We start from the raw sequence: 11,858 nt of genomic DNA, 5'->3' as shown, positions 1-11,858 counted from the left end.
AATGAAAGAGCTCCAATCCGCTCTTTGAAGGTGATTGGACAGAACTAGCTGGGTGTTACCTGCCTACGATTGATTAATAGATGTTTCGAGCGAGTTCGGTATTGCGGCCGGTATTACACAAAGGGGTTGACGCAATATCGGGCTACACGAACGATGGTATCGACATTTGTACACGATGTACACGACCCCGGGAACAATTCACTTGGCAGCCTGTTCTTACATCACGAGCTGGTTTCGCAGCTTGCAGGTCGGGACGTGAGCAACGCGCAAATAGTATTCTGAAAATAGGCGCGAAAGTGCCTCGCTGATTCCTTCGACGAAGGTATGGCCGCAGTGCACAGATTGTAGCGTTGCTCTGAGCTTGGCTGTGGTATCCGCTTCTCAGTTCTAGAGATACAAGATCAGGATAGCTGTTGCGGCTTAGCTGATGGATCGTCCATAGTTATTTTTCCAATGCATCACTATCTGAGCAGACCGTACGGCGCGTGTTACCAAGGTTGACACTACGGACGTCTTGTGGCCGGTGGTACGATGGGAATTGAAATTGAGATAACGACCTGGTAAGTGGGCTTCCTGTATACTGAGAAGGCGAGGGCGCTCCCATCCGGGCGAGCCCAAACATCCCAAAAAGGCAGCGCGGTGTCCTTCTCGTGCTTCAACTGTAAACTGTATGTTCGCATTGGGCGTCAGGGCAGTCCATGAAGCGTTCGATGTATGCTTCCTCAAAATGCGCAAGCAGTCATCGACGTACCGGTTGAACAACACTTTGGGTACCGGAGTGAACGTTGCCAGGATCTTTCTTCCAAGGCTTCCATTACTAGATTAGCCGTAGTAACAATATAGAAGCTCACATCATCGTACTGCATGCGATAAATGATGCCATCGTACGAAAAATACGTGTTGCTAAGACAAAACCGCAGCAGCTCGCTAAGTTCGGGGACGTCGAAGGGGCCGCGATCAGGAAGGTCACTGTCTGCTTTTTAGCGCTACTTCGCACGTGGCTACTGCCGAATCCACTGAGAACTCGTGCGTGAGACGTCGAACGAGCCCACAGTGTCTTCTTCTCTCAGCATGACGTCCTTCATCAAACAAATGTGGACGAGTTTTCGACGTGCGTCGAGGTCTTGCCGGCTGAGAACTCAACACTTGGTGAAGGTATCCCGATAGTCGGTAAAGCGTTGACCTGGTGAAGTCGACAATAGGCCGAAGTGGAACGCCAGGCCTGTGGACATCAGGCAGGCCATACATTGCAGGGGGTGAACCGTTCGTGCAGAGCAGACGGTAATAGAGACCGGAACATTTTGAAAACCTGGTCAGCAATTTTGCAGCTTAGTCTGTAGTTTACTTGTAGGGTCATAAGCTATAGCAGCGTACGTATGATTGTATCCGAGAAGGGCCAACAGCGTTTTTGATGGCGTGCAAGCGGTCATTTTATGTTTTGGTACCTGACGTCATCACAACTAGCCATACTGGTGAGTGAAGTCACCAGAATTGACGCTGTAGCCTGACGTCAGCTAGTTTCGTTGTCAGTAGGTGAGCCATGCGAAAATTACTTTAATATCAAAATAAAATTGCTTGTCAGCATTTACTGAGCTTCACACTTGCTCAGAGCGGTCTCTGTATACAGGAAATTTGTAGACGCAGTAAATCCTGCTTCGAAAACTGGTGTCAGTACCCCTCTAAACGAGAAGATATAACGTTGCATAATAATAATAACTGGGGTTTAACGTCCCAAAACCACCGTATGATTATGAGAGACGCCGTAGTGGAGGGCTCCGGAAATTTCGACCACCTGGGTTCTTTAACGTGCACCTAAATCTAAGTACACGGGCCTCAACATTTTCGCCTCCATCGAAAATGCAGCCGCCGCGGGCGGGATATAACATTGCAATATACGTACGTTCTGCGGCGGTGGAGACGAACTTCAGCAGCGGGTCATTTTTGAAGACGTCGTCCATTACGGTGCGGGCTTCGCGGAGCAGTCTGCGACACAAAAAGGGAAAAAATGACTGCCTGCGTGGAACTCGCAGCCATATTACACCTTAAAGATGAGGAGCCGCTTACTATATATATAGGAGGCTGTCAGCAGATGCTTGATGACGCCTATTGCAAGTACTGAGAATAGCATTAGTGAGGTAACTAATAGCGTCTGCAAAAGAAGGGAAATTTGGGCCAGTTGCTGATAATGAATTCTCAACAGCTTACAACGCTCAAACGGACGAGGACGAAGAAAAAGAAGGTAACGACACGCGCGCTGTCCTACAGCTACAGTTCATCAGCAGAAACGAAACGAATATATGAAAGGCTAATCATATGCCACGACGAAGCGACCGCGCATGCGCAGCAGAGTCATCCAAGTGATGTAACCACGCCGGAACACGTGGAGCATACACTTGCATCCAGAGACATAGAAAACAAGCAAAACTAAGAAATATAGTTGTGTCCTAAGAACCAATTTCCCTCGTTGATCAAGATGACAAGCTTAAATTTAAAATCGCACTTCCTTTTTGCTAAGGGCAAGAGACGGTTGGCTTAGGGCCTCTCCCTTCGCGGTTATGCACATAGCTTCCGTTATGTCCCTTGTGCTTTGATGTTAATGCCGGAACAAAAACAATCAGTTTCCTTAACTATCGGTTCACACCCACAATCTCCACAGTACGATGGCAAGTGCAAAGCACCTGTAACGTTCAACGAAGACAGACCTTTCAATCTAAGAGTCACACATAGCCCGGTTTTTCCAAAATATACACGCTCAAATGACAATGCCTACCTTTAAACAACACCTAACTTACATCTAATGTATAAGTCATCTTGCTTCTCGGAAAATGCGTGTGTAAGCCTTATCAACGCCCGACAGTTTCTTATGCAATTGGCAACAAAGAGTGGCAAGTTTATTACTAGCGGATAAGGCCACACGCGCTCCATACCTGCTTTCCACATTCTCAGGAAATGTGAAGACTTATGTACTACATGAGGAACAATCACCACACCGGCCTTTTTTCATGCACATGTGCTCTTTTAGCTTTGTTTGTCTCATAACACCTTTAACCGCTTGATCAAATTATGGCAGGAGCTCAATTTCAGCATCAGGTTAGACCGCCGATTGCAATCTTACACTCTGGCTCAGGAAACTCTCCCTCAGAGAATGAGAGCGCATTTTCTGGAGCACGATGCGCAGCGCGGCGAAAACGATATCGGATTTCGCTATCTTAGAATGACCAGATCAAAATATTCGCAATCGATTTTTCAGAGCGGGGCTTATAGAACAAGCACAAATTGCCATATTTAAACCTGAGTTTTTTTTTATCTAGGTACTTTAAACCATTGCCACATGTCGTGCAAATATTTACGATATCAGCTACCCATGCTATATTGATTGTCTCGTTCCGTGATGATAAAATCATGAACGTATCGGAAGACACGGGAGGCCAAGCCACTAAAGTTCTGCGCGATAGCTTCTTCAGCGGGGCTAAGGAAAATATTGCTTAGGCCTGGGGCTACGCTTGACATAATACAAACTTATGACTTTTGGACAAAAATATTCCCGTTGCATTCAACAAACATGGACCGCAAAAAAAACGATAACATTTCCGAAATATTACCACACAAGTACAGCAATCGTTAATAAACACAACTTCATCATTATCGTCAACAAAACAGGACTGGACGCTCTTCATAAGTTCATTATGGGGCAACGAATAAAACGAATCTTCAATATTAATCCGAGAGCCTAACATGAACAACCCTGGTTCCTGCTCGAATTCTCATTGAATTTTAATGTTACTTCCTTTCCTTCCTTCGTAAATTTTTTATTTTTATGCCATAAGAGGAGAAGAAATGCCATACTTTAGTCAAAAGTAATTGAGATAGTAATGGGTAATTTTGTTATAATTACACGATTCAATTTCATTGCTAAATTATTAGCCCACATATTTCATTACATAACCCATTAAAGCAAAAAGTAAGTTAATGTAATTTCATTATTGCCAAGTCTGCGATTGATGCATGAATAGGTGGCAATATCATATTTCAGTTCATTTCAGGGTCGTGACATGCTACATCGCGAAAGCCTGCCGAAATATATGTGTTCGCACCCAATAAAAGAGAAAGAAAATGTTGACTAAATTCGTAGAAGCACACGCTTACCTTTCAGTCGCTCATCCAACGCCGCTGAAAACTTCTTGAAGTCTGGCCCCACGATGAGGCATGTCCTGCATGGAAAACGGCAAAGACGTCGCGTCTGAGGTTAGAGATGTTTCTGGTTGTGAAAAGAGGCAAGCTACGGAAGCAGCGCGCGGAAGTCGGTAAACATGACACAGCTGCAGAAATATGAGAATACAAAGACAGCGCGTAACAGGATAACCATATCTACAGGCACTTCGAAATGGACGAAATTGTGCGTTGAGCTCGCAGCGCGACGAGGGAGGTAGCGATAACTGAAACTTATCTGAAGAGATTTGTTGCTGGGCTAGTTGGTTCATAACGCTAAACCTCAGAGCACAAATTCGGTACGGGACATAGAAGAACATACACAGCACAGGACAAGCGCTAACTGACGCAATGGACAAGCGCTAATAGCGCAGGTAGCGCTTGTCCAGTGCTGTGTGTGTTCTTATGCCCCGTACCGAATTTGCGCTCTGAAGTTTAGCGAGTGCAACTTATTTTCGGCCTGCCGCACAGGATTCGGGACTTATGTATTTCTGTGAACGACCTATTACCGAAAGCATGACATATCACACCGAAAGCATACGATATGATATATGTGATATGCATAGCAGGCAAAACGGACTTCACAACCTACACTACGACGGGTATACTGACTGCTTATGCAGCTTCGGTACTACACATTGCGTGTTTTTGGGGTGATGATGGTACGAGCTGTACGCATGCGAATAAAACTGCCGACCGACAGTGGGGCAGTAAGATGCAAGAGTAATCTCAAAGTTAACGGCTTCGCGTTAACAGGCCTGCGGGACAAAACGCTATAGTATTTTAGTTTGGCATTTTTGAGCGTGGGCCTCGCTCCGCTAACCCGCTTGCAGCTAAGCGGTGGTAGCACGCGCATTCGCGCCCCCGTTCTGTTTAGCTGCTGAGCGGAGCGTAAAAACGCCAAACTAAAATACTCTGTTACCACATTTTAACAGCGTAAATGGTTCGGTATTTCCGGCACTGCTAAGACACCCTATTTTCAAGTTGGACGTCGGTTGTAGCTGACTATAAGACAACCTGGACTGCAACGAATACGGGTGCTGTGCTCAAGATTATATATATATGCTTTGCAGCAAACGCACGTCACGCTATACGTCAGAACGCACTCACATTTATCGGCTTTTGCAGGACGCCGGCATAGTGTCGACTATGTAGTGCAGCTGCTTCTGGCGCTGTCCAAGGCCACGGACGCGTGACCCTGGTCAGAAGTGCGCCGAGGGCCATGAAACTGTCAAATCGCGAATAGAAATGAACATTGAAGCTCCTGGGTTTGCTGGCGTTTAGGTAGTGCTATGCAGTAGCCGCAGTACACGTCGGCATCAGTAAGGAGAATTAGTCAGCCCGAATGTTGCGCTCGACTATACCATGGTGTGACATTGCGTGACATTCACACATCATACAGGCACTGGAAGTACGTAGTACACTTTTTCATTCTCTAGATTGACGATTCTGTGCCACGCATTCCTAAATAGTACTGGAGTCGAGTCTGTTCCTTCACTTATGGTTAGATTGACGGATGGGACTATAATCCTTTTGATCGGGTGGTGGCTCACGTCGCCTAGCCGTAACCTATAATGAAGTACTAACTCTACATAGTGGAATACTAAATTTCCCTTCTGACTTGATTTTAGCCACCAATCAGATAACCTCCTCTTGGTTATTTCTACCTGCTTGAAGCATGTTTTCCCTTCACTGTCCCTAAATCTTAATGCTTTGAAAAATTCAGCCCCATTGCCTTGAAGTGTAGGGTGAAGCCATTTTCACAAAAGGATCAGACGTTCAGCCGCTTCCTCCTCTCCACACGCACCGTGATGTCTGTCCCTTCGCACTTGGCTCGGTAAGTTTTATTCCGCCGTACTCCCGTCCTGGCTTCGAACAACAGGTAGCTACCCCGAGGGTTAGAGTAGACATTTTCTCTGGTGACTTCCTGTTTGAATGTTCTATACGTTCCCAGTGCTGATTTCGTAAGCATCCCTATTTTCCACAGGCCCCTCTCCTTTTCCTAAACATTTTTCTTTACCGATGTTTCTTTTTCGCTCGGTCTCCTGCTATTGCCTATAGAAGTATTTGCTTGACAGCTTTCTGGTTCGCTTCCTCCATTTTGTATGGAAATTAATCATGTACAAGTAGCTGAAAACTTTTCCTGGCTTATCGCTCCTCCCCAGTGTCTCTCGATCACTCCCCAAAATCTATCTTGCTGCTAGCTTCCCTGCGCCTGAATGATGTGTATCTCATGTCACCTTGCCCCCCCCCCCTCCCCCCGCCTTTTTTGATTGGGTGGATTGCAGCGAGCTCCCAAAGCAAGGCTACCTACACCGCGTTGCTTAATTTTCTTCACGTTCGCCTCAGCACCACCAGTTGACTGTACTAGACACCAAAAATTTGATGAAATGCCGTAGTGCGCCTATCCACATAGGCTTACACTAAGGCCACGATGAGAATCCAGAAAGCGGTGCTGCGCTTCACCGCGTTGCCGCCTGCTCCTCGGTTCCGGCTCTTCGTACTCGGGCCGTTGCATGTGACGGACGCACAGCACGCAGATCCCGACCACGGGCACGACGACCGCCAGGAGGAAACTGAGCACGAGCAGCAAGGATGCGCCAGCGCCACCGAGGAGCAAGTCGGTCACCTGGACAAGAAGGCGTTGAGCACGGGATGAATGAACTAAGCATGAGCCAGTGCCTTGTGTACACCCTTGCCATTTTTTTTTTTTGCAATATCGCGAGAGCATCCACCCCAGGATACAGTAGTTTCTGATATCGTCGAGAAGCGTCACATTGGTTTTTTCAACGCATGATCGCACATATAAGGGTGATAGCGCATATATGAAGAAGGAGAGGTTGAAGAGAGGAAAAGACGCTGTTTCTGCAACCCCAATTGAGAGCACGTCTCAGCGTGAACATGTATGGATCTGTAAGCACCATAGGTCGGCAAAAATGTGGAGCTCACTCAGGCTCACTCGTGAAACATATTTTGCCCTTAGGGCTCACTCGGACTCATACTCACCAAAATTTTCCTCATTCGGACTTGCTCGGACTCGGACTCACTGGAAATTTTCCTCACTCGGACTCAGACTCACGAAACTATTACTCAGCCTGACTCACTCAGACTCAGACTCACGGCTCGATCTGAGTCTGAGAGAGTCAACTCATGAGTGAGTTTGCCGACCTATGTTAAGCACACAGCGTAGCAGATGGCCCTCGCGCACGAGTTTGCTCTCTGCTCTTGCGCATTATGTAAGAAATCTCGTTTATTTCTCGCCTATATTAGGCGCTACCATATCCAAGGGTCAACGCTCGCGCGGTATTTAAAAAAAGAACGCAAGGGTGTACCTGCAGTGCTCGGCGTTCGAAACGTGATACTCGGAGCGCGTGGCTGCCGGCGGGGAGGGTAACGGTGAGGGAGAGAGCGTTCTGACGGAGCGTTGCTTGCCACGATGGCTTCAAAACAATGCGCTCACGCGCCGCGCCGTTCGAAAACGGCTGTAGCTGGCGAGCGTGCTTTACGATAGGGTGCCTTGATGCGCGTTTTGTTGCGCGTTTTGGCGCACACATCGAGGCACACTACTTTACGAAGGATTGCAGCGCTCCGCCGGATCCAACGAGAACCACAGACTGAACAACTGTTTACCGGTTGCAGTCACCATACGTCACGAACGCTCTCGCCCTCCCGTAACCTCACCTCAAGCGCCAACAGCCACGCGCCCCGAATATTGTGCTTCAATCGTCGAGCACTGTGGTCTTTAGGTGATTGTTCTTTCCCATATGGCCAGTGTTGTCCAAATCATAGGTGAAAGCACTAACTTTTCTGTAGACTGACGAGTATTCTTACCTATTGTAACACCGGTACACTCTGACTGTCGCGTAAATGCCACGAAAGTCCATATCAGGAAAAGCTAACGTGTTGAACATATGTATGACGCAGGGGCATAGACAGGGGGGAGATTGGGGGGTTCAAGCTCCCCCTCTCGAAATTTTAAAATTGCATGCGATATAACCACGAACACATACAACACACACAAAAACACACATAAAGTATGGTTGGACCCCCCCCCCCCGAAAGAATTTCTGGCTATGCCTCTGGTATGACGTGCCGCATTCATCAGCAATTGTGCGAACAAGTCATGCCCTCTGACAAGGCTTGCAACGATTTATCTTACGAGGTCTTGCGCTTCAAACCGCGGCTGAATTCTTATCTTGAATTTACGCGGTATCACTGACTTGCCAGCCCAAGTATGTACTGGAAGGTTAGTCATTTTTCGTCAACTAATAAGCTTCCTGTCTCAGAAGAGTTTTCCTTTGGAGCTACGTCCCAGAAAGCGAGTGGACGACTGCGTTACTTTCATGGACTCAAACTTGTGGGCTTCGCACATCTTATTTCGCATATCTGTGTGCTACGTGCGGGGACGATTCTAAGAATCTTATTTTAACGCGATAGCGTTAGAGAGCTCGTATCGCAGAAATTCCGCCGTCGGCGTCGGTGTCGGCGCCGTTGGTTGTGAGCGAAAAATAATCATCTTGGCCGTGACTGAAAAATCGAAAAAGCTGCAAATAAAATAAATAATAACAATGTTGGGTCCGAGTGAGAATCGAACCCAGGCCGTCTGTGTGGCAAGCAGGTGTTCTACCACACAGCCCCGCCTCTGCTTGGAGCTGCACTGAAAGTAACTTTCATGCTTCCCAAGAATACGCGTCCTGTATACAGGTGCCACAGTAGGAGTTGTAATATCGCAGTAATATTGCGTGGTATAACAGTACATTGCCATCGGGCGTCACACCATGTCAATATCATAACGACTTGGTGGTTTAAAGACAGCCCACCGATTACCAAAGGCACACATATTACTGCGCGTATCCCTTAAGACCACGCAGTGGGTTCATCGCACTTCGAAAAGTTTCTCGCGCAAAATTGCTCCCTGGTTGAAAGCATGCTAACTATTACATAAGGCACACACCTTAGTGCGCACATTCTGTTAAACACTCGTAGTGTTCGAAGTGCGCACTAGGGGCGGGATATCGCTATCGCGTTCAACTCTTAAAGGCGAAGCTAAAGTGTCCCCCATTTTTTTTTTTTTGCCAAAGAAGGTTTTAATGATGAAGTACTCCAAGTTTTTCGGTCCACTTTATCGGCCTTCTTGAGAGCTGTGGACGAGCGAAAAGGAAAATATGTTTAGATAGATAACGAGAACAGAGATATGGAAATGATTGAAGAGGTACTCAGGTAGCCGAATCGAAAGACAGCGAGAGGGAAACAGTGCTAGCCGTAAAGTTGATTACGAGGAAAAGCTTGCCTCGGAGGTTTCAACATAATATGAGATAAAGGTGTGCGAGAGAGAAAAGAAAACTGAGTCCCTGTATATCAGTCATGTGTTCCTCCTTTTGCCCATAGGTTACGAATCAGAAATGGCCGTGAGGTCACAGCCATTTATAACGTTTTTTTGATCGGTGTTCCAAGCAACAGCTACAACATACAGACTCCGCATTTCCTCCTCAAACATCCGAAGGGGCTCTCCGTGTTGATATGGATGTCAAACGTAACGCCACGTGCCTTAATGCCGTTATAGATCCTTATTGTCCTGATGGAAATTTGCAAAGGTTCCCAGTCTACTTAGGCTGCACCACTGCGTGCGTCTGCGTGTGTGTGCTTTTGCATGTGTGTGTGTGTGTGTGTGTGTGTGTGTGTGTGTGTGTGGTGGTGTGTGTGTGCGGGTGGCGTGTTGTGTGTGTGTTGTGGTGTGCGTGTGCGTGTGCGTGTGCGTGCGTGCGTGCATTTTCCCAGCTGCAACGAGGCCATTTTCAGACACTGAGCTTTGACACGTTATTGAGGTGATCGAACGCAGCAACAGCGGAGGAGAGTGCTTCGCTCTATGTATTATCGAAATCTTTACATTCGAAATGCACTGCGAGCAACTGCGGCCTGTGACGTCATCGTTGGCCACTCATACCTTCTGGGATGTCCTCCGAAAGTATCATGGAGCCGAAGCGACGACTAAGCCAGATGTAGATGTTCTGCAGCCCCTTGTTGAGATGCCCTCACGTGGCGTGATCATGCTAGCGGCGGGTGTCTTCTCGTAGCTCACCTTCTTCGGATCGCTGCAGGCCTGATAAAAAGACAGAATGAAAGAAAACTATGTGCGGGAGCTAAGTAGCCGAGACTGATGCCTGCATTGAGTCTTTGCGGAAGAGAACGCGATGTTTTGGAGTGTTTTTTTTTACTTAAAAAGAAATGCCGCTGTTACCTGGTTGCAGGTCGTTTCTCCCTGTGTCTTTCATTTTTCTGGGGCTGATTCAAAGCAAGACCTGCTCAGGGCGAATGTTTTTTGACACGAAAGTGTTTTATGCCGCGGTCCACCACGGCTCCACTGACGCATTTCCGTCACGGATATGACGTTGCAAAATATAAAGACTAACATATGGCAAAGAAAAAAATTAGAAGAAAAAGTTCCGTCACCCGGAGTCGAACTTACGACTTCTAAATCCGCAGCGCGCAGCGCGAAACGACACCGCCACAGACGGCACGCTCTTCGTCATACTAACGGCGTGCTATTTATATACACCATTTGCCGATGGCGGTACTCAGATATCGGTCGTATGTACATCAGCGTGTTTTCGTTATCACTAGCGAGATGGCGCGAAGGGCTCGAAGGCCGCGCTTTAAAGGTCGTCGCCCCACGCGTTGAGATGAGCGTGCGCCTCTCTACAGGGCGTGGTCGCTCGTGCGCGCGCGCTTATCTTGTACGTCTTGCGCTCTCACCGCAAGTTTGCGTTGAAGTTGGAGAGAGCACGAAGGTCACTTCGCTCACTGCAGCGGCCGCTTTTGCGAAAGGAGCGCGTTGCTCACAAACAAATAAGTTACAACTGTGACAGTTCCCGCTCATCCTGTGTATACTTGTGCGTTCGTTTCGTGCGTCATTTGACCAGTGCGCTTTAACTATCGAGCTGTGACAGTTGTTAGTTCGCGCTCATTCTGTGTATGTTCTTTCCGTGCGTCCTTTCTGCTTGAGCAGCGCGTTGTCGCAACGCGCTGCTCAAGTAGAAAGGACGCACGGAACGAATATACACATGATGTTTCGAGCTGCTTGCCGTTCTTCGCGTGACATTACAACTTGTTGCTAGAGCATTCATTCCTTCGCCCTCGGCGAAACAATGCACAACAAACGCTCAACTACGTCTGTGAAGACACGTTTTACTTTCGTGTTATACCAATTCCTATGACGTAGGGATCAACCGTGTTTTTTTTTTCTTCCTCGCAGCTTAACGCAGTACACGCGCTCGCGAATGACGTGTACTTAAAGCGAACGCACAGTGAAGTAGGCGGCTTACCGGACGCGTCAGCAGACGGGATGAGCCCGTGGTCTCCTCCGAGAAGCAGCAACAGGAACGGGAGAAAAATTTGAGAGGCCCCTTCCATGACGTCGGGCGGTGTTCCCAAGTCCGAGCACTTCTCGAAGTCTAAAAGAACGTCACCATAGCGTTTCCTACAATGTCTACTGGAGGCAACCGTGGCGCTGCGACCCTTCAGCCACCATGGGAATGACGGGTATAGTACATGGATTTGCCGAGTCTTCGCACTTGCGGCTTCGAACGCACTTGTGGCTTTGTTAATTGTTGTGTGTTGGCTTGTATTTGGGATAAAAGAACGGCTCGAAC

This window comes from Rhipicephalus sanguineus, chromosome 7 (genome assembly GCF_013339695.2).
Source record: "Rhipicephalus sanguineus isolate Rsan-2018 chromosome 7, BIME_Rsan_1.4, whole genome shotgun sequence".
In the NCBI taxonomy this organism is placed as follows: domain Eukaryota; kingdom Metazoa; phylum Arthropoda; class Arachnida; order Ixodida; family Ixodidae; genus Rhipicephalus; species Rhipicephalus sanguineus.
Note: the sequence above shows the minus strand (reverse complement) of the source record.